Here is a 21,537-nt window from a genome sequence, read left to right as displayed (position 1 = left end):
TCTCCCAACCTGAAGGTCACTGGTTTGATGCTGGGTCCTCCAGTGACCATGTTGACGTACATCCCTGGGCAAGATAATGAACCCCCAGTTGCTAGTGCTGCCGTGTCATCAGTAGGTAAATGTGGTAACAGAGTCAAAGCGCTTTAAGAACCGTGAAGGTAGAAAAGCGGCATACAAGTGAAAGTCCATTTACCAATTACAAGCGCTTTAATATACGAAAGGCATTTATCACGGTAGGCCCAAAGGGAAGTCCTTACGAAGTGAGCTACTCTGGCCTAAATATGCATTACCTTCACAAGTCTTTGACATTCAGATTGTCGCTATAGATACCAGTAGGGATGGATGATGATAAATGATAATAGAGATGATGACAGAACCTTTTCGAAACAGGTTACAAAGAAGCCTCCTTCGGCTGCGTGTAATATTCTTTCTGGAAACCAGGGGTGCTGACACTTTTTCAGTCTGACAGCTACTTTTAAAATGAAATGAAATGAAAAAATGATGAAAAAATGAAAAAAAACAACCTCCTACTATAAACAGAAAATATATATTTTTATGTCAGCTGACTGATGTCATATGACATCTACACAGTGACGTTTAGACGTGGGTAACACACTGCCTTAAGTCGATCGCGATCATCGTAATGGGCACCCCTGCTCTAGACTTGCTAATTCCCTGTTCATAGCTGGTGAAGTGTGCCTAGCACTTTTTCTTTTTTTCTTTTGCTTCTTTACAGTATATTCAAGCTAGCTTAACAGTTAGCATGGCTCCTCTGACTTCTCCTGCTCTCTCTTGCTCGGGGTGTCACATTTAGACATTCCTTGTCCTCTAGTCCTCTAGTGATAATGATACTTGCAAGAAATGTCATTTATTTGCTGCCAAGGAGGCGAGCATTAGTAACTTCGTTTGAAGCCATGCTATTTCAGCTAAGTTCCCTCAAGCTAAAGTTCCTTTCTTGTAAAACCCAACACCATCATCATCATCATGGTCGTAGGTCTTGTGGTGTTTGGTTGTTGTGTCAGGCCAGCCATTGTTTGCCTTTGCTTGACTCACCTGCTGACAGGATGACGGACATGATGCCCTCCCACTTCACCACCGAGGGGGAAAATAATGGCTGTTTAGAGATGGTCGTTTGTGGTCGCTGATTACTGCCGTCAGAGGGAACAATTATTGATAAGAGGCATTGGCGTACGCATAGTCACAGACAGCTGACATTCACACACCTGTGTCGTGCTCCAGTTCACTGCTTTGTGTTTGTCCATAGAGTGTCTGTCTCCCACCCAAATCAATTCATTTCATTTTAGTAATCAATGTGCGTTGATGAGGTTTCGCCAAACGCGTCTCCCGGGCGTCCACGGTGGCGTAAATGTCACTTCTTGAGCCCAACCCTGCCTTCAACGCCCACTAATTATCCAATTGTCCATGAAGCAGCACACGCATGAATTGTTTTGGTCAATCAATCACAAGCTTCATGTCAAAACCTCTTGAGGTTTCTAAATGCAGTCTAGCACTTTGTTCTTGTTTTGTGAGGCCAGCGAGACGCCAATGTGCAAGCTGACAAGGCTATTAATAGCCCTGCGGTGTGGTGTCTTTGCGCCTTGTTCGTCCCGCATAGAGGCGGCGGTCCTGCCTGTGAAAGCTGCCTGCAGCGTGACAACACGTTTTCCAGGTTTCGCAGCCTGTCTCGCCGCTTCTATAACACTCTAGGTTTTATCTTCGCAGCGGATGAAGGCCTGGTGTGTAAAACACGGCGACTTGCCCACCAGGATTTAATGTGATGTTCACATGGATCATAACTGTGGCAGGCAGTTAGCTGGTGAGTGGTTAGCGCCTTGAACTTCCTGTGTCAGGGTGGGTGCACACTAACAGACGCTAGCGTGAGACGACGACAGTGACTTCCTGTCACTTTGTCACCTGCGAGTTTAGCAAGGCTCTCCCTCCAAATTTCAACGTCTACAGCAAAGCGATGGACGAAGTAGCCATGGCCATGGCCTTGTAGCATAGTGTCATGCTAATAACAATTGATATGCCCATAAAAATGGCTATTTTTGACACATAGCTCGCTACATCTCCAACACCCCTACTAAAGTTTCTCATTTTGCAGCACGCAAGTATGGTGCGTTCAAAGACCGCCGAACAAATGCAACAAAAAAATCAGTGAAGCATAAAAACAAACATGTAAAAAGTTGTACGCTGGAACATGTATGATGTACATTTTACCTGTTTTATCACCTATTTATACAGTGGAACCTTGGTTTTCGTCATTAATCCATTCCAAAAAGTCTGACGAAAGCCAAAACGTACACATTTCTTACATAGGAAATCCAATTAATATGTTCGGCACCCAAAAATATGAACAAAAAAATACAGTTTTTGGGACTAATTCTAGTTTCACATACAGAAAACAATGCAATGCAGACTTCCCATACATCCTGGCAAGATCAAATTCAATAGTGTTTAAGTGCATTTTGGATGTCTTAGAATATCTGAGAAGATTCAATTCGACGAAGTCTGATTTGTCTATCAATCTCGCAGTAGAGTCATAGAAAAATGTCACGTGATCAATTTTGTACCATTCTGACTACATGGGGTGTGCCCCCAGCTGCTGATGACCATACATTTTTACATGTTTTTTTTTTTTTTTTTTTAGAAATAGCTTATTTTGATACAAATTCAGCCCTGTTTGTGTTAAGAATTGAAAATGATGTGTGTATTTAATAGAAGGTCTATACTTACTCAAGATGGTGGCGCATACACACAGCGAAACCCAGCATCTCGTCCAGATTTGCGGTTTTGTAGTGATTATTTTGCTCACATCGGGTCTGTTTTAACACCTTACACTCGACAAGAGCTTTTGGACATTGGATTTTGTAGCCGCAATGTTTTCATCACCGATCTTCAAGATGTCCCTGAGATCTCCAGAGTAACGGAGTCTAGACACATCACCCAGTCGGGCGGAAGTGCTCAGAAGCGACATCAACAATACTAAATAGATGAAGGCACTGTTGTTGCACACTTAACATATTTGTTTATCTGAGTGTTTTAGCCTTTTTCTTTGAGGTGAAAAAAGTTGCATGTGAGATCTGTTCATTCGGCATTAGCGGCGTTCTTAAACATTTTTTTTTACCATGGACAAAATTGAATGAATCACATTTGACTATGAAAACCCTTAGTCGAAGACAGCTCTAAAGTGCACTATTCAGTCAAAATTTAGCCCAATTTTTGACTTATTTTGGCCTATTTTTTTTTTTTAATACCGTAATTTCCGGACTGTACAGCGCACCGGTATATTTGCCACATCCACTAAGGTGCCCACCTCGTAACATGGGATATTTAGTACACAGAAAGATGTTACATAGAAATAAATGCTTTTTTTTCCAAATAACGCAGAGCAGTGTAACACGACTAGTTAAACAGCACCAAACAGTGCGTGTAATATAGCTAGTTAAACAGCAGCCTACCAGAAAAGTCATTAATTGGCATACTCATTCTCCTCCGGGAACTAAAACCACTAAAATCGTCCTCTTCTTCACAGTTGAACAGCCTCATAATTCCTTCGTCACACACTTTGTCAGTCTCTCGCTCATTGCTCTCGGCATCTTTTGTTTTTTGGCAAATTAGCCCTTTAGCTTGAGCTGTCCTGTTCATCACGCAGTAGTCCAGCCTTTCGAAAGCCGTTGGTGATAGCGGAGCATTCGAGTTGTAGAGCATCAAAAGTTACTCTTTGACAAGACAAAAACTCCTAGACTGTACTGAAGTGGACGTGCTGGCCCCGTTTATTCTACACCACATCTTGTCACAGCGTAACAAAACAAGTCGCCTTTATATGACGTCATCCATGCGCCCCACTTGCCAGGCATGACCAGTCAACTTATGCTAAATCAAACTGTTCTATTGTAAATTCTACACTTGATCCAACTTACTTAAGATTTGTCAGCTCAAAACATAATCGGTGGATTAGACTTAAAAACCTGATATTATTGTCCACTTCATTCCTTCCTGAAGCTGCACTCTAAGCATCATGGGAACTGTAATTTTAGCCATAAATTTGCCACATCATTGTACAAGCTGCAGGTTTCAAAGAAAAAGGTAACGGCTTATACACCAGAAATTACAGTAGTTGAAATGAAAAAAATAACATTTTTGGACCAAAAATCTGTGAAATTGTAGTGTTGCAAAAGTTGAATCACGAATGTGTTAGGTTTGGTGCGGACATGAACCCAAGATGCAAGACAGAGGTGCGAGCAGCAGAAAACAAAGTCTTTATCCAAGGCCTCAGTGGCAAAACATCCACATCAGGCATAGAACAGAGGCTCGGAAAACATACAACCAAAAATAGAGTCCAAAAAGAAAAAAGTTTCAAACGCAAGGCGTAGCAAAATGCTGGTAAAAAGGTAAGATAAAGGCAAAGCCAACAGGGCTTGATAGTAAAACATAGCATGATGCTAGCACAAACAAAAAAGAAAAGGCAGAAGGAGACACGGAGGACGCCAGAGCAAAACAGAAACAATTACTTGCCAGAGGAAAAACTGGAACACACTAGGGAGTGTGTGAGCAGGTAATCCCAGAAGTCGGGAAAAGGAAGCACAAACATGTGCTGAGAACAACTCTGCGTCCTCCCTCTCTAACAACTGGCATACGTAGGCCGAATTACCAATCTGCCACAGGTGTGCCTCCCTGCCACGCCACTACTCAGAAACACACAATGAATGCACAGAAACCAGCAATCACACAAAGTTCAAACAAACACAAAACACAGAACATAACAGTTCTCTGTGTACCACTTCTTAATCCTTAATTGAGTCAGAATGCACGTTGCTAGTGACATTTTTAGCTTCTCGTTTGAATTGCCTGATTGTCAGCGTCAATAAATCGCGATAAATCATAGGCCTGCTTGAAATGTCATCAGCAGAAATGAATTGACTCACAGCCGCTGATCCGGCCCAAACGTGGAATTGAAATGTCTGACACGGAAGCGCTCCAGCAGGCCGAATCCTCTCACACGTCTGCTTGGAAGTGCGAAAAGTCGTAATCTCAATGAACGCGTGACACAGTGCAGCTAATAACTATAACGCTCCTTTGAGTCTTTCCAGACTGTATCTGATCACATGACCTTTTTTGCGCGGGCGCTGCTGAGCTGCATCAAACCCGAGTGCACTACAACACAGACGCTGCCAACAGATGATTTATGGCGCGACGCCGCCCGCTGTGAAATACATGGCACCCTTCCCAGAGAGAGCGACGGTAGTGTTGTGTGGCGAGGAGCTCCACGTAATGAGGAGTGAACGCTAATAACAAAGTGCAGCGTCCCACAATGACAGACTGGAAGCAAACTGGGCCACAAAACGGAAATGGAAAATAAATAAGGCCACCTGGCTGATCACTGTGACTTTCTTAAAAGATATGTTGCATTTCTGGCCTTAGCACATGACAGTGACTACACCTACTTGAGGACCAGAGATGCTCAATATTGGCTTTCTTACCAATATCTCTTTAATTCCTCTCTCTTTAATTGTCATCGTTTACTAGAAAAGGAAGCTACCAAGCTAAATGCTGCATGGACGATCCAGGTCAAACATGGTCACGACACAAAAAAAGTTTGAAAATAACAATAACAAAATGAAAGTACTCACTTATAAAACATTTTCCTCAGAGGCAACCTTCACAGAAAAACAGCCAAAAACAAATCTTTGAATATAAGGACTTCAATATTAATCTTCTGATTCCAAATAAGCAAAAGATTATAGATGACGTTATGGGTAAAAGGTACAGCATGAGTCTATATCCTAAAATCACCAGACCAAGCAGAATAGTAGACCATTATGCCACGCTAATTGATAATATATTAACTCATGATTTTGATAACAACACTACTAGTGGTCTGCTAATTAACAACATCAGTGACCATCTTCCTGTGTAATATACTGTATATATATACTGTATATATAGTATAACTTACAATGAAAACTGCAGGAAGAGAAATTTGGAAGGCAAAAAGACATTTCAAAGACTACGAACAGAGGAAAGTATTAGTGCTTTTAAGAACAATCTGGAAGAACAAAATTGGGAGTGTGTGTGTGCAGTGAAAATGATGTGGATGAAACGTATGAACACTTCCTGAATATTTATATGGAGCTCTACGATAAGCACTGTCCATTAAGACAATTGTCTAATAAGCAAAAGAAGGGAAATCAGCCATGGATGAGAAAGGGTCTGCAAAATGCTTGTAAGAAGAAAAGAAGAAAACACATTATATAGAAGGTTTCTTATTTATTATACAAAAAAATAAAGAATCAGAAAAAAACTTATAAAACATATAAAACAAATATTTTAAGAGTGTGTAAGAGATAATATTATAGCAAACTATTAAACAAGAACACTGAGAGCAACGTGGGGGATCCGAAACAGGATCATCAGGAATGGATCCAAGAAAGCAGATTACCCTCAATATAGATGGAAATGAGGATACGGATGAGGTAGTCAAAAAGTTCAATATATACTTTGTAAATTTTGGACCAAATCTGGAAGAAAGGATCCCAGTTTCCTTGTCAGCGGAAGAAGGGAACGATTGTATAAACAGGAACCCCAACTCTGTGTGCCTCACTGTTCCTCACACTATTGTAAATACATGTAAAGCAAAAACATCAACTGATTGCAATGGAATCGAAATAGAAACAATACCAATTCTCAATAACGAGATTGCAGAATCACTGTCGTACATCAGTAATTTTATCATTTCGGACTGCCACATTTCCAAACAAAAATGAAAATAGCTAACGTAGTACCAATTTTCAAAACTGGAAACAAACGCCACTTGACTAACTGCTGACCAGTTTGTTTATCGCCACAATTTTCTAAAATCACTGAAAAGCTGTTCAACAGGTTAGACACATTTATAAAGAAGAGTGAATTACTCACAGACAGCCAATATGGATAAAAAAACGTATATTTCAACTTCCATGGCATTAATCGAAATAACCGAGGAAATGACCAATACGCTATAAACCGCAGAGAGTATATTTATGGCTTTAACAAAGGCATTTGATACAATTAATCACAACATATTAATTAACAAACTACAGTTGTATGGAATCAGATGGTTAGTCTTTAACTGGGTAAAAAGCTACTTAGCAAACAGGAAGCAATATGTGAATCTAGGAGAATATACTGTACATCTGCCAGATTAAATACATCATGCGGTGTAACCCAGGGGTCAATACTAGGACCAAAACTGTTCAACCTATAGCTAAATGACATCTGTAAAGTCACTAAAAGACCTAACGCATTCTGTTCTGGAGAAAGCCCACAACAGCTAGTAAAAAAGTCACAGATGAAATGACCATTCTAAAAACATGGTTTGATAAAAACAGACTATCATGAACCTAAGTAAAACTAAAATAATGTTATTTGGTAATAGCAGAAAGGATACTTATGCACAAATACAAATAGATGGTGTAAACATTGACAGAGTGAACAAAAATGGCCACAAGTATGTTTTTTTGACTGCCAGGAAGTGGCACACTCAGGTCTATCAATCTCTGCTTATTTAGCCCTGGAATGAACCCCCCCACTATTATTCTAGGATTCCTAGGAAAGATGTAGCAAAACAAAACAGAAAAATTATTTACCTACGGAAACTGACAGATTGACTGCATGATAGGCCAGAAACAAGAGTGACAGAAAGCATTGTTTTGCTAACAGTTCAAGTTTAGAACACTTACGGGTGACACAACAAGCAGATGCAAACAAGCACAGGCGTGAACGCATGGCAAAAAAGTCACATATTTACAACAATCAAGACATTGACTAATATTGTGTTGTGAGGAGTATGACGTGTTTTACTGGCAGTGATAGCCACTGACAGCTATCAGCTTGCTCTGTGCACACAGCACAGAGCTGGAGACAACGGATTCTAAGATTTGTAGTGATGCTGCAGTCACAGATGACCCTTTGGATTTATTGTTGCACGCTACAACACATAGCACATTAGCTGCCTAGCTAGCGCGTCAGAGCAATTAAGCCAGATAGGAATTAGCACTGCATTAGCCGCCAGCACTAGGCTGGCTACTATGGAGAAGAAGTATCTGTTTGATCATCAAATTTTAAAAATTGTGACTTTAGAAATAGAGGATTTATTTGTTCTCTATACGCAGCATTATGGATTATCCTAACAGATCTTTTTTGCCGTATCCTTAGCGAGTGAAGTGTACTTTTATAGTTATTTCCCCAAATCTCCACACAATAAGTTAGATATGGTAATATCGTTATTGTCCACGTCGGAAATAAGAGTAACGTGCTTTGGTGTCATGAGCAATTTAAGCCCTAAATATGTCTCACACACTTACTGAACACATTTGAAGTATAACATGTATGCAGTTGTCCCCCGTTTATTGCGGTTAATTGGTTCCAGAACCGACTGCGGTAAGTGAATTTCCGTAAAGTAGGATCCAATATGAACTAAAGGAATGTTTTTGTAATTAGAGCACAAAAAACATTTTTTTTTACCATTATTAGAGCCCTGTAGACATGAAACAACATCCCTATAGTCACCGTTACACTCATATTACCTCATATGTAGACATGATAAGCGATAATAAGGCCCTGTCCACACGGAAACATCCCTGGTATTTTTTTTGGTGGGTTGAAAAAAATGAGTGTCCACACTGTGTCAGGTTAGTAACTAGTTGCATCCAGACGGGAACGAATCACTGAGTGAAAACAATGTAATACGCGCAGACAGAACCACATGACACCAAAACTGTAGAAGAAGAAAGAACGCATGCACTGCTGCACTACTGTACCGCCATCTTTGTTTACACCACATTGCGCAACTCTTATGCGCAAGTTATGGGCTCTCTGCAGGGACACAGACCGCCGCTTTAAGCATAGCAAGCTACCGAGCTAACTAGTTAGCCTCCAATTTTCTTATTCTTAACTTAAGTTTGAAACTGAGCGCATAGGGAAGGACAAAGTAAGAAGCCAAAAACTTACCACTTCCACACGAAATGGGAGGATCCTCTAAACCATGGCTGACTCCATGCAGTGCAAGTGATGCCGAGTGCCAAGTGTAGAATACTATACATGACTTGTATTTCAATATATTTTTTTTTACTAATAGGCCATAGTCAACCACGTAAAAGCGATCATTTATTAAATCATACATTTTTGAAAACCGTGATAGAGCGCGGAGCGATGTTCGAACTGCAATGTAGCAAGGGACGACTGTAGGTGCTCATCATTAATGGATGATAATAACTGTATAATATTTATAAATTATTAGCGACTTAGGGTGAATGAGATGTGTTTTCTGGGGGACAAACGGGCTCTTTTCTAAAACGATTTTTGACCAAAAATCTGCACATTTTTAGCAGGACTGTGAAAGCTGAATGGTGAATGTGTGGGGATCCACTGTATAGCATTATATTTGGTGGTTAGGGCACACCACTTGAATAAAAGTCCATCATTATAACTAGAATAGCCCATAAAATAACAAAATAATAAAATAGCATTGTGTTTGTTTCAGTTTTTTTTGGATCCTTTTGTTTGTTAGCTAGCAGGCTACTTCCTGGTTCATGCAGGGCTGGACTATACCATTCAAGCAAAAGCCACACTTAAGTGAAAAGTCATGCTAACTAACAAGCTAACCAATAACACCTACCGCAATTAAAACATCGCCGCCTCACGTAATGAGCCCTTGCCTGAGGTAAAAATGTCACTTTGTGTTATTAAAATGTAACAAAGTGTGATTATCATTGAATTTATGTCTTTATGCAGAATAGCTAGCGAGTAGCGTAGTTGCGCACTAGTCTATTCTCCATTCAGCGATGATTAGCGAGGAGAAAATGACAGTATATTTTTTAATAGTTGTGTTCTCGTAAATACTAAAGCAACTAAAAGCGTGACAAACCCAGCCATGAGGACTGCAGTACTATTTTACAGAGAAGAAGCTGCTATTCCGACTGAGCGAGAGCGCCCTGTTTAGCTTACATGGAGGTAATTAAGCTAGCTGGGGTCAGAGGTGTTATCAGAAACATATGGATTAGGATCGCTATACACTCGGGACTGATATAATTCAACAGTCACGCTAACGAGCGATGGAACCCACTCGGCGCTCTACGGGGGATTGCCAGCTTACGGATGCTTCGGCGCCGCAGGAGTGCGTCTTTGTGATACCGGTCTCTGTGGGAGCTTTGCCAACGAGGGCTCGCAATGTTCAGCGTCAGCGTTTTACTCTTTGGCAGCCATGTTGGCACTTTAGCAACAGCAGAGGACAGGAAGTACTTTTTACCGAACCTTAACAGGAGATAACATGACGAAACATGGTCGATTTACATCATGAAAACCTCTGTTGGTCGTTTATTGATGCTCACCAGGCCGTGAACGCGTCCATTACTGAGGCACAATTATTTTCAAAGCTGTAGTTTGTGCAAGAACAACAAAACAATACAAATTGTGTCCGTGGAAGAAAAACGATGTCAGTTAATATTTAGCAAGCCAGCAAATTTCAATCGATGCTTTTCATGCTTGAGACTATTTTCACCCGTGTGGATGTATGTGGATAATTATCTTTCATTTATTTGTCAATGTGACATCAGTTTGAAAGAATAGGAGTGTAAAAGTGACTAGTTTGTGCTAATAATGTTAAAACCCGTATTTAGAAAGTCATAAACCGGTTTTCTATGCTCTAGCTACAAAAATATTCAGTTTATTAACATTGAATCCTATTTTGCGGAAATTCACTTTTTGCGGTCGGGTTTGGAACCAATTAACCGTGATAAACGAGGGTCAACTGTATTGTTGCATTGTTAAAATGGCATCTTATTTGTTCAAACACCAAACAGTGGTTATGACTTGGAATGACTCAAAGATTTCAAGCCGATGACGAGGTACTTCATTCGACCTGTCTTGTCTTGACTTGAGACTTGACTTGCATTGAACGTTCTTACTTGAGAATTTGGTTCCAGACCTGACCGTGATCAGTGAATTTCAATATGGAATATGGAATATTTGCATAATTACAGCATAGAAACCCATTTTACAACCTTCTAAATACAGGTTTTAGCATTATTAGAGCCCTCCAGACATAAATAACACCCCTATAGTCACATTTACACAATTATCACCCAATAGAGTAGACGTAATAAGAGAAAATAAACCATCTAAGACATGAATAAGACTCATGCTCATGTGTGTTGCTGTACATGTTTTCGGGTGCGAGCGGAGCTGGGTGGCGGGCGGACAGGAAGTGATGTCGGGGGTTCAGAGTTGAGTTTTAGCTTGGTGTGGGTTACGGCCGGAACAGTAACCCGTGTTAGGGATTACTGTGCCTGTTGTGAGATCATTGAAACCTGCAATAAAAGCTTGTTTTTCCGGGGATCAAGTCTGGTGTTTGTGTGTCTCACTCAACATGGAGCTAACATGACTGACACCTAGTGACCAGTGTAGAATACTACATATTACATCCTCTTTGGATGTGTCTTCTGAATACCTTATATTTGTATTTTACTTCATTTAGCCATTTTTATGCTTGAAAATGCTTCATTTAGGCTTATTTTTTTACTAGTAATAGGACGTATTCGACCACAAAACTTGATTTTGTAATTTACTGTATATATTTTTGGAAAACTGTGATAGAGTGAAGCTTTAAAGTGTGAAGGGGCGAGGTATTACCGCACTGCCACTGCGTGGACTTAATTAAAAACAACAAAAACGACATCAAGAGGTTGCCTACAGCCACAGCTGTGTGTTTTGACCTGGTGCTCATTTGTAGCTATAGCAGAGGCTGCGGTGAATTGAATTGACCGTCTTTGAATCCTTCACCATTGTAGTAAGCTCATTCCCATCACCCATCAAAGACCGTCCACCGCCGGCCTCTTGCTTTGTTCAACTTGTTTTTCTGTTTTCCTGCAGGTGCTGACCTAACCGCTGACACCCTGCCTGTAACCTCGAAGGACGTCCCACTCCAGGTAATTATTGCCGCTCAGGGCCGGCGCTGACGCATCTGAGCGCTCGCATTCTGCACCACCAAGATGTTAGTTGCGGTTGATGAAGTCGGCCTCACGCGGGCTTTGAAGATCATCAGCGTGGTTGCCATGGCAGCCGAGACATCAGTCTTTGTCATGGTGCCGTGGGGTAAAAGCGCGTGGGAGTTCGGCTGCTGCGACACCGCTGAGTTGGCAATGAGTGATTCTTGGAAATATTAAATATGCTCTCACCCCGCAGAGAATTACAACTAGTTTATGAGGGCGCTAATAGAATATGCATATTCTTCCAGTGCAGGCAAACATCCAGTGTTCTAACTTGTCACACTAAGAGTTTGGCACTTGGTTATGATGACATGCATACACTGTACTGTAAAATATACATACAGTGCACTTTGCCCAAAGGAGATCATGCAAATCTGTTCTGATGAACTGAGCGCTGAAATCTCGCATGGCGTCATGCACGACTGTCGGGATGGCCCCATACTATGGATCTATATTAGTTTTGTACTTGGAAAAATACAGTATGAAACTGAAAATTCAGGTTTTGATTTTGAAAAATATAACAGTATTTAAAATAAAACTAGGGACACTAAAAGTTTTTTTGTAGATTCATTAGCAATCGCCTTCATTGTTTTCAATTATTTCATGTCTTTAATCAACACACCATGCACACTCACACATTTAGAACAATTCAGCAGCATGTTGCCTCCATACATAAAGAGTTGAATTGTTTTATTTCCTACATTCCTTGAAGGCAATGTAATATGGGACGGTCCTTAGCCTTTTTCTGAAGCTGTCTGTCATTATTCCTCCCCCATCTTCACATATGACATGCCCCCCATGCGAAATCTGGGTCAAAAGTCTGATTTGAACCTGAGAAAGAAAGACCTGAAAGAGGAAAAACTGTAAAAAAAAGATTTGAATCTGAAAAAGACAGCATCTCCAATATAAAATACAGTTGTCCCTCAAGCACGATAAGTGAATTTCTGCAAAGTAGGATTCAATATTAATAAAAGGAATATTTTTGTAGTTACAGCATAGAAAACCTGTTCATGACTCTTTAAATACGGGTTTTAACATTATTAGAGCCCTGTAGATATGAAATAACACCCCTTTCGTCACTTTTACACTCTTTTACACACTAATGTTACACACTAAAGTCATCAACATTTATTCTAGAATTGGGTTAAAAGCTACCTAGCAAAGAGGAAACAATTTGTAAAGCTAGGAGAATATACATCTGGGAGTTTGTACCCCAGGGGTCCATACTGGGACCAAAACTGTTTAATTTGTACATTAACGACATTTGTAAAGTAACAAACGACTTAAAATTGGTCTTATTCGCGGATGATACCACCGCTTTCTGTTCTGGTGAAAGCACACAAGAACTCATTAAAAAGGTCAAGGATGAAATGGTCATATTAAAATCATGGTTTGACAGAAACAGATTATCCTTGAACTTAAGTAAAACTAAAATAATGCTATTCGGTAATAGCAGAAAGGACACGTACGACCAAATACAAATTAATGGAGTGGATATTGAAAAAGTGGAAGAACATAAATTCCTGGGGATCATAATAGATGAAAAAATGAGTTGGAAATCTCATATTAAAAATATACAACAAAAGGTGGCGAGAAATATTTCTATATTGAATAAAGCAAAATATGTTCTTGACCAAAAATCACTCCACACTCTGTACTGTTCCTTAGTATTACCATATTTCATGTATTGTGTGGAGATATGGGAAATAATTACAAAAGTAATCTTCACTCACTCACTGTACTGCAAAAAAGATGGGTGAGGATCATTCATAATGTCAAGTATAGAGAACATACAAACCCTTTATTTTTTAAATCACAGATATTAAAATTTGCAGATTTAGTATTCTTTCAAACTGCTAGAATAATGTATAAAGTTAATAACAACTCGTTACCCAAAAACCTCATACAGTATTTCTCTACCAGAGAGGAGAAATATGATCTAAAAGGAAAATTAAACTTAAAACATTTATATGCGAGAACTACGCTGAAAAGCCACAGCATTTCCGTGTGTGGAATTAAATTATGGAACGGATTGAGTAAAGAACTCAAACAATGTACAGAGATGAGCACATTCAGAAAACAATACAAGCAGTTGATGTTTGCTAAATACAAGGCAGAAGAGTCTTGATTATCACAATGATTGTTCTGTCAGGTTTGTTATTTTTTGTTTTTTTTTGTTTATAAAAAAAGCTTTGTTCTTTCTTTCTTTATTTATTTAGTATTGTCATTATTATTATTATTATTATTATTATTATTATTATTATTATTATTATTATTATTATTATTATTATTATTATTAATGTATATGTGTGTATATATATATATATAATTTATTTATTTATTTTTTTTTGGGGGGAGGGCTGTCTTACCGTTATCTATTATGTATTATCCTGACTATCACAGAAAACATGAGATGGAATACAGAAGTGAATAATATGTACTGTACTAGATGTGGAATAGATGGGGGGTAGGATTAAATAAGCTTTGCTTCTTCCTACTCCTTTTGGACATGTGGAACTGTGAAAGGATGATTCATGAGATGTATTCCATTGGAACCTTCATGTTCAAATAAACTAAACCAAACCAATGTTTCAATGACAGCTGCCGCTAGCATAGCAAGCTATCGAAATAATTACTTAGCCTCTCCAATTGACTTATTCTGAACGTAAGAAAGTGTTTCAAACAGAGTGGGGAAAGAAGGACAAAGAAGCCAAAAATGTACCATTTCCACACGGAATGAGAGGCAAACCTTTTTTTCACTTGATCTCCGCCATGGCATGTCCGTCTCAGCCATGGTATGTCGGCTCGGCTTGTTGGCCCAAGCCCATCTCCATGCAGTGTAAAAGGTAACGTGATCTAACGTCATGTTTTATAGCATTACTGATGCCTTGTGATCACAATAATACACATAACTTGTCTTTCAATATTTTTTACTAATAATAAGCCATAGTCGACCACGGAACACCAGTCATTTATTAATTAATGATTTTTGGAAAAAACGCAACACGAGGGCCGACTGTAGTGTTTCCAAAAAGAAAAACTAAACATTTGTACGCTGTTAATGCTCTGACACTTGCCAAGTTGAAACCACATACAATTGGTTACGTCATCCTTTATTTTTCACTATGTTGGCCTCGCTGGCAAAATGTTTGGACACCCCTGTATTACGACTTAATTTTTTTTTTTTCCTTGAATATTTCAACTCAAAATTATGCTAGTTTTTTGTCATTATATTACGACTTTATTCTTGTAAAAGTACGCCTTTTCTTGTTCTCAATATTCTGACTTTATTTTTGTAAAATGTTTTTTCTCTCTCGTTTTCTTGTTAAATGATCATTTTAGAATGTGCCGTGGGCCATGTGCAGCTGTTTTTTTATTGGATACCCCTAATTTACGTGATCGTTTGGGCTTTTGCACCAGACTTCAGGTTTTATTTTTATTTTTTTTACATGTGGTGTAGTAAATTTGTCTGGTATCAGATCGGGACAACGCTACATGACGGCGGTTTGTGCTAACTTTGGAGCCTGCTAGTCACCAAAAAAACAATCACAACAAAAGTCATAGATGCGCACTACAAAGTAATGAATGTACAACGAAAACAACAATTTGAAGGTATAGGAGTGTACAGCGTCTTAACACATTCATCTTTGCGATTCCCCTCTCCTGATGTGTTGTTGTCACCTGTGTTGACTCGTCGAGCACCACACACCCCCTCCACCACCTGCTGTGATGGAAACGTGCGCTGTTCCCCAGCGTGGCGCTGCCAGCCGGCATGAGCGTGATTGATCAGCAGCTATCGAGCCGCACTAATTGGCCAGGCCTTGAAAGGACGTCCAGGCTGAAAGTGAAAAGTAGGAAAGATGAAGACGTGTAAAAACAGAGCGTCCTTTGCTGTGTATCTATCTATATAGGCATACGTAAGACGTGCAGCTGTAGATGAACTCTTGATGATACCAACCACAACGTACACTTTATGGACACAAATATAGGGACACAGCTGTTAATCAATGAGGTTGGACTAGACCGCTTAATTGTTCATTCTTCATCTAAGCAAGACATTCTGGACAATCGTATGTGACCGTTGTGGGAACACTTTGGCAAAGGCAAGTTCATGTTATCGGTGCACAAAGAAAGGCCCATGAAGACATCATTGGAGGAGTGTGGTGTGGAACAACCAAAACATTTGCAATAAAAGTGACTGATGTAATTATTCAATTAGATTCCGCTCCAGAGCTCACCCCTTCTCTCTTGAATCGCCATTGTTGCCAATCCAAGTTGAAGCCCTAAATAAAATGAATGGGTAGTCACCACTAATGAATGACAATGTCACATGATCCATAGAACTTATGGATGGTTAGATGGTGGAAAGGGTGGATTGCCATCTCCGGGTTGGGGATGAGATCCTGCCCCAAGTGGAGTTTAAGTACCTGAAGGTCTCGTTCACGTGTGAGGGAAGGATGGAACGCGAGATCGACAAGCGGGTTGGTGCAGCATCTGCAGTGAAGCGGACGCTTCATCGGTTCGTTGCGGTGAAGAGGGACCTGAGCCGAAAGGCAAACCTCTCAATTTACAGGTTGAGCTCCGTTCCTACCATCACTTATTGTCATGAGAATTAAGTCAAAATAAGATGGAAAAAAAAGTTGATTCTAACAAGAGAAAAACAATTGCAATTTTACAAGAATAAATTCGTAATATGAGGAAAAACAATGTCGTTTTAGTAGAATGGAGTTGAGATGTTTAAAAAAAACATTTTTTTAATGTTGTAATATTTTGGAAAAAAAACTAAACTAAGGAAATTAGCTTAAGTGAAAGGTTATATGGGAATAAAGTCATAATAGTACAAAAGAAAATGTATAAAGATTATTTAAGAAGAAAGTTGAAATATTTGGGGAAAAAAGAGGAAACAGCAAAGTTGATAGTAATAATAGGCCTTGTCACCAATATGACAAAGCTGAGATGCATTTTTTTCTTACTTCAACTTTCAACTTCTTAGCATATCTTTACAAAATATCAAAGTGGCAAAGTTGCATCATTTCATTTTTCACTATGTGGTCCTCGCTGGAAAAAGTTTGGACACCTCTATTTAATCTAACCTGTATTTTCTGTTTCTGCCGAAAAAACTGCCTATTTTTGGAAAAAATATAATGAATTTGAGCAACAATGAGCAAATTTGCGGGGTCGTGAATGTGCACCCATCAAGTGTACTCAATTATCTCCTAGTCTACCTATCAACACCTACCTTGTCATGTACAGTATGTTTAAGTTTAACACTGCAGTGGTTTATGGTTATGTCAATGATACAATATGTAGCACATTCAGCTGCAGCACGCCGTGGACGCCCACGAGCACTCTCAGGTCAGCGAAATAATGAAAGATGAAATATCTTCAAAAAGGGAGATGTGGTCTATTTTTAGCAAGAGGTCACACACATTCTTGGCTCGTGATCACAATGGTGTGGTCAGCCATAATTGCACACGCACACACACAGCAGCTGGTTGTTGACAGGTCTGAAGTGGATGTGCCTCATTAGGTGAGGTTGCAGATTGGTTGCTATTTTTAGACACGGGAGTGAGCAGCAGCGTGGATGCGTTTGAAGCGGCTCCAGCGGGCCGCGCTAACGAGATGCATCGCGAACCGACCGCTCTTAAGAGTCATGGCGGAGGAGGAATGAATGTTTCCTCGTCTTACTCGTTGACTCTTGACGTTCACTTCACACCAAGCTGTTGCTCTAAAAAGGGGGTTCTCCAAAGTGCCGTCCGGGGTCCATTCATGTTCTGCAGAAATGGAGGTTGATCAAGCCTTGCCAGCTGGTGCAACTAATTCCACGTTCACATTAGTCCACATTAGTTTGCTTTAAAATACACGTGGTGTGATTTTGAAATGAGCTTTAGTGTACAGATTTAAAAGGGAATCACGGGGACATAAATATTACTTCCTGTTGAATGAATGATGTCTCCATAGAAGCTGTGAAGCTCAGTGAAGTCTGTTTGCCTCCTCAGTGACTCACTTTGGAGCTTGAGTGCTCTTATTTTGTCAAGCCATTGTTGGACGTGTCACTTTTGCGTCTCGAAGGCTTTGTTCGTGTGGCTGAAGGAAAGGCAAGCCGGAAAGTTTTTGTGTCAAATCCGGAGTTTGGCGGTGCTGGTCGACATCGTCCAGCGATTTAATGTCGGAGCTGTCAATCACATCGCTGGCTGCCTGTCATCTTTGAGGCTGTAAAAAAATTTTCCTTGCTGAGGTTTTATCACAGCCACTACACCCTGTTGGCTGGGAACATAAATCATCATACATCTGATGCAAAGCCTCAGATAAGAGTGTGGAGTTTTTGGAAGGGGGGGTAGTACTTACTTAGCACTCTCACGGCTCTCCTGGACTTTTAATCCCTGCTCCCCCTGTGAGGCTGATAGGGAGCAGATAGGGGGAGACAACAGAGGACACTGCACCTTTGCACACAATCGCAATTATGCCGCACTTCAGGATGGGCTTAGATATCAAATCCGAAGGCTCGCTCCCTCCAGGTGGAACACTGAGACCTGCTTCGCATCAACGCCTCAGGCTTCCCAGGAGAAGATGAAATGGGATGAGGGGCTATCTGGAGTCAGACAGTCAGGAAGGGGACGTCAAAGGGGAGAAGTGTGGTTTCACATTGTTTTTCCAAGCTGTGAACTGTTATCTAAATCAGTGGTTTGGCTGCGGGACCCACCATCACCCCTTTAACAACAAGTGGCGAACCAAAGTGCAGTAATTTTTTTTATCCTACATTTAATGAATAGATAGTGCAGTTTAGATAGATAGATAGAGCAAAATAACAGTGAGCCAGCATGAAACAAGATGAGCAAACATTTCAGGAACAGTTTTTCAGGAAAAATTTTTTTCAATTATCTCAAAAGGTTTTCCGTACAGTGGTACCTCGTTTTTTTTTTTTATTCATTTGTTCCAAAAAGTGCAACATAAACTGAAACGTATGAAAACTTAGGAAATAAGGTAAATCCAATTAGTCCGTTCCAGACACCCAAAAATATGAACAAAAAATTAATTTTATGGACAATAATTCTAGTTTTACATGCAGAAAATTACGCAAAAATAATTTTACCGTTATTATTGAAGACTTGTTGAGAAGACATTTGTGAACTCTGGTTTGTTAACTGCTCTTCCACTTTTGCAACATTAGCTACCGTTATTTCTTCTTTCTCGGCCAGGATGAAACTTACTGTTGATGCGGAAAGCAGACTGTATAACATCTGTATAACATTGTCTTGAATTTGCCCTGAATGTGCCCTACAGGATACCGTAGTATTGTGTCAACTAAGTATCGACAGATTTGGTGGTTGGGTGTGTGATCCAAGATGGCCGAATAAACAAGCAATTCTGGGAGTATTGTCCACATTTTTGTTAAAGGTGATCGTTGGGATTTTTTGACATGAAGTTGTATGACATCCGTATCAGCAGTGTAGTGCATCAACAGTGATTTACCCCCCACTTGGTCCCGTGCCCAGTGTTTAAGAATGTCCAGTTTGTCAATGGAATGACCAATGAAAACCAAAGCAGCCATGTTTGCAAATCCTAGCCTTTTAATAATTTTGTGCTCATATACAAACGAAACCTGATATTCTGGATACTTTACAATTAATTAAACTTCTCAATGCCAAAGTAGTAGTGATGATCAAAAATAGAAATCCGTGTAACACACCTGCTGAAAACTTTTACTTTTGATTGGAAAATACACATATACTGTTAATATATGACACTTTTTTTTTGCCAGAATTCCAACTTTCCAACTAAAACAAAAAAAACAGATTTTTGTACAAGGACTCCATGGATGATGTTGGTATCAAAGTAAAGCGGAGACTTTGATAAGGTAAATATCTTTGTTTCGGGATAAGAGTAAATGGAGATGCATGTTCGGTGAGTTTCAGTAGCAGAGGAATGATATTTTGTTGGAAGGTTCTAAGTGTTAACTTTCAAATGCTGCTAGGTTTTTGGTATTCGTGTTTTGTTTTATGAAATGATTCATTACATATGCTGGTGCTGGACTGCTTGCTTGTTTTCAACAGTTGTCCATTCACGTGCTTATAATTTGAATTGTCTGCTCTTTCTATAAATGGTTTGGTTGAGCGTTTGAGCTGACATTCTTCCGGGTATGTGGCTGTACAGCATCATTGATTGATACAAGCGTCATGTTGCTTTGCAACCACGCTGTCCCCCTGGTGTTTTTAAAAGGTTAAATGTTTTTTCCGTCCATTGTCATCCCTGTGTGCTTTCAGGGATATTGAATCTTAAACTTGGCCCACTCACCCTGTCGCCTGTCGTGTGACGAGCTGAACACCAGCCAGGAACGTCACCACACAATGTCCATGGCGCTCCCTTCTGCTCGGCGGTCTCCGCCGTCCGCCCGCAGTCACAAACTGTCCTAGTTTGTAAGCCGCCTTCACCCTGCTCCACATTCTGCCGGGACCGGCGCTGCTGGGCTAACAGAACGTTGTTTAGACAAGGAGTCAGGCGGAAGATCTCTTCTCCGTGTCAGCTGGAGGACGAGGCGAGGCCAGTTGACTGAGTAAACACGCCTCTGGTCTTCAACTTGACTCAGCAGCTGCCTCTCAGCGTGTCTAACAGCTTGGATTTCAGCAGGAAATAATGATGGAAACTTATAGATCCACATCTAGTTGAGCTGAGAGGAGTTCGAGTGCTAAAGATGCTCTTTTGTCACTGTTCCTTCCTTTTAAGGTCATCTGGCAAACACATTCAGTCAGCCTCGTGGCACTCTGCTGGTGCCTACCATTCATGCTACACGATTCCATCTAAAACAGATTTTTAGAGAGAATGTCTAACTTAGAGAGTGATGTTCCTATATAGATGTGCTTATACGAGGGGAAGGGTAATTTAAAATGACTCTCACACGCCCAGATACCCAAGGCTATATGAATCAGGTGTTGAGCATGTGGAGGACATCTTCCCATAAGACTTAATTAGAACATACCATCATATGCTGGCATCTGAAGAACGCTTAGTCGATTTAAGCGGGCACTAATAAGAACACGGTGGACCAGGCCTCGATGAGTTGGTCGGCATAGATGGGTTGTCGACATAAGCGGTGCTGACTTAAATGGGTTCGCTTGTTCAAATATTTGCTTTTGCGGCCTGTAACACAAAGTCCAAATTTGGCCTTTTCTTTCCAAGGATTTCACTTGCCTTGGTTTTGGATTGTATATAGAAAAACAATTCAGAAATACAGTAATCCCTCGCCACTTTGCGCTTCGAATTCCGCAGCTTCACTCTATCATGTTTTTTTATAAATAGATTAATTAATACATGTATATCATGCTGTTTGTATATGGCCTATCATTAGTCAAAAATAGACCTAATTAAGTACATATTACATATTTTTTGCCTAAATGATGCATTTTCAATATTCAGATAAAAAACAAAAAACAAGGCATTCAGAAGACTCATTCAAAGATATGTTGTGATGATATCACTAGGTGTCAGTAATGTTACTGTAATGTTGGGTACC

At 40.0% G+C, this 21,537-nt stretch overlaps 1 protein-coding gene across 4 annotated transcripts in view; it reads left to right on the top strand.

Annotated features, from left to right (window-relative positions):
* LOC129183375 (protein phosphatase 1 regulatory subunit 29-like) overlaps positions 1-21,537 on the top strand; it is a 182,184-nt gene that overhangs the window by 100,841 nt on the left and 59,806 nt on the right. For all 4 annotated transcript variants that reach the window (XM_054780527.1, XM_054780524.1, XM_054780526.1 and 1 more), the window contains exon 4: positions 11,911-11,966. The gene's annotated coding sequence lies outside the window, so the exon portion shown is untranslated. The remainder of the gene's footprint in view (positions 1-11,910; positions 11,967-21,537) is intronic.

This window comes from Dunckerocampus dactyliophorus, chromosome 6 (assembly GCF_027744805.1).
Source record: "Dunckerocampus dactyliophorus isolate RoL2022-P2 chromosome 6, RoL_Ddac_1.1, whole genome shotgun sequence".
NCBI lineage: Eukaryota > Metazoa > Chordata > Actinopteri > Syngnathiformes > Syngnathidae > Dunckerocampus > Dunckerocampus dactyliophorus.
Note: the sequence above shows the minus strand (reverse complement) of the source record. Positions and strands in the feature narration are given on the sequence as shown.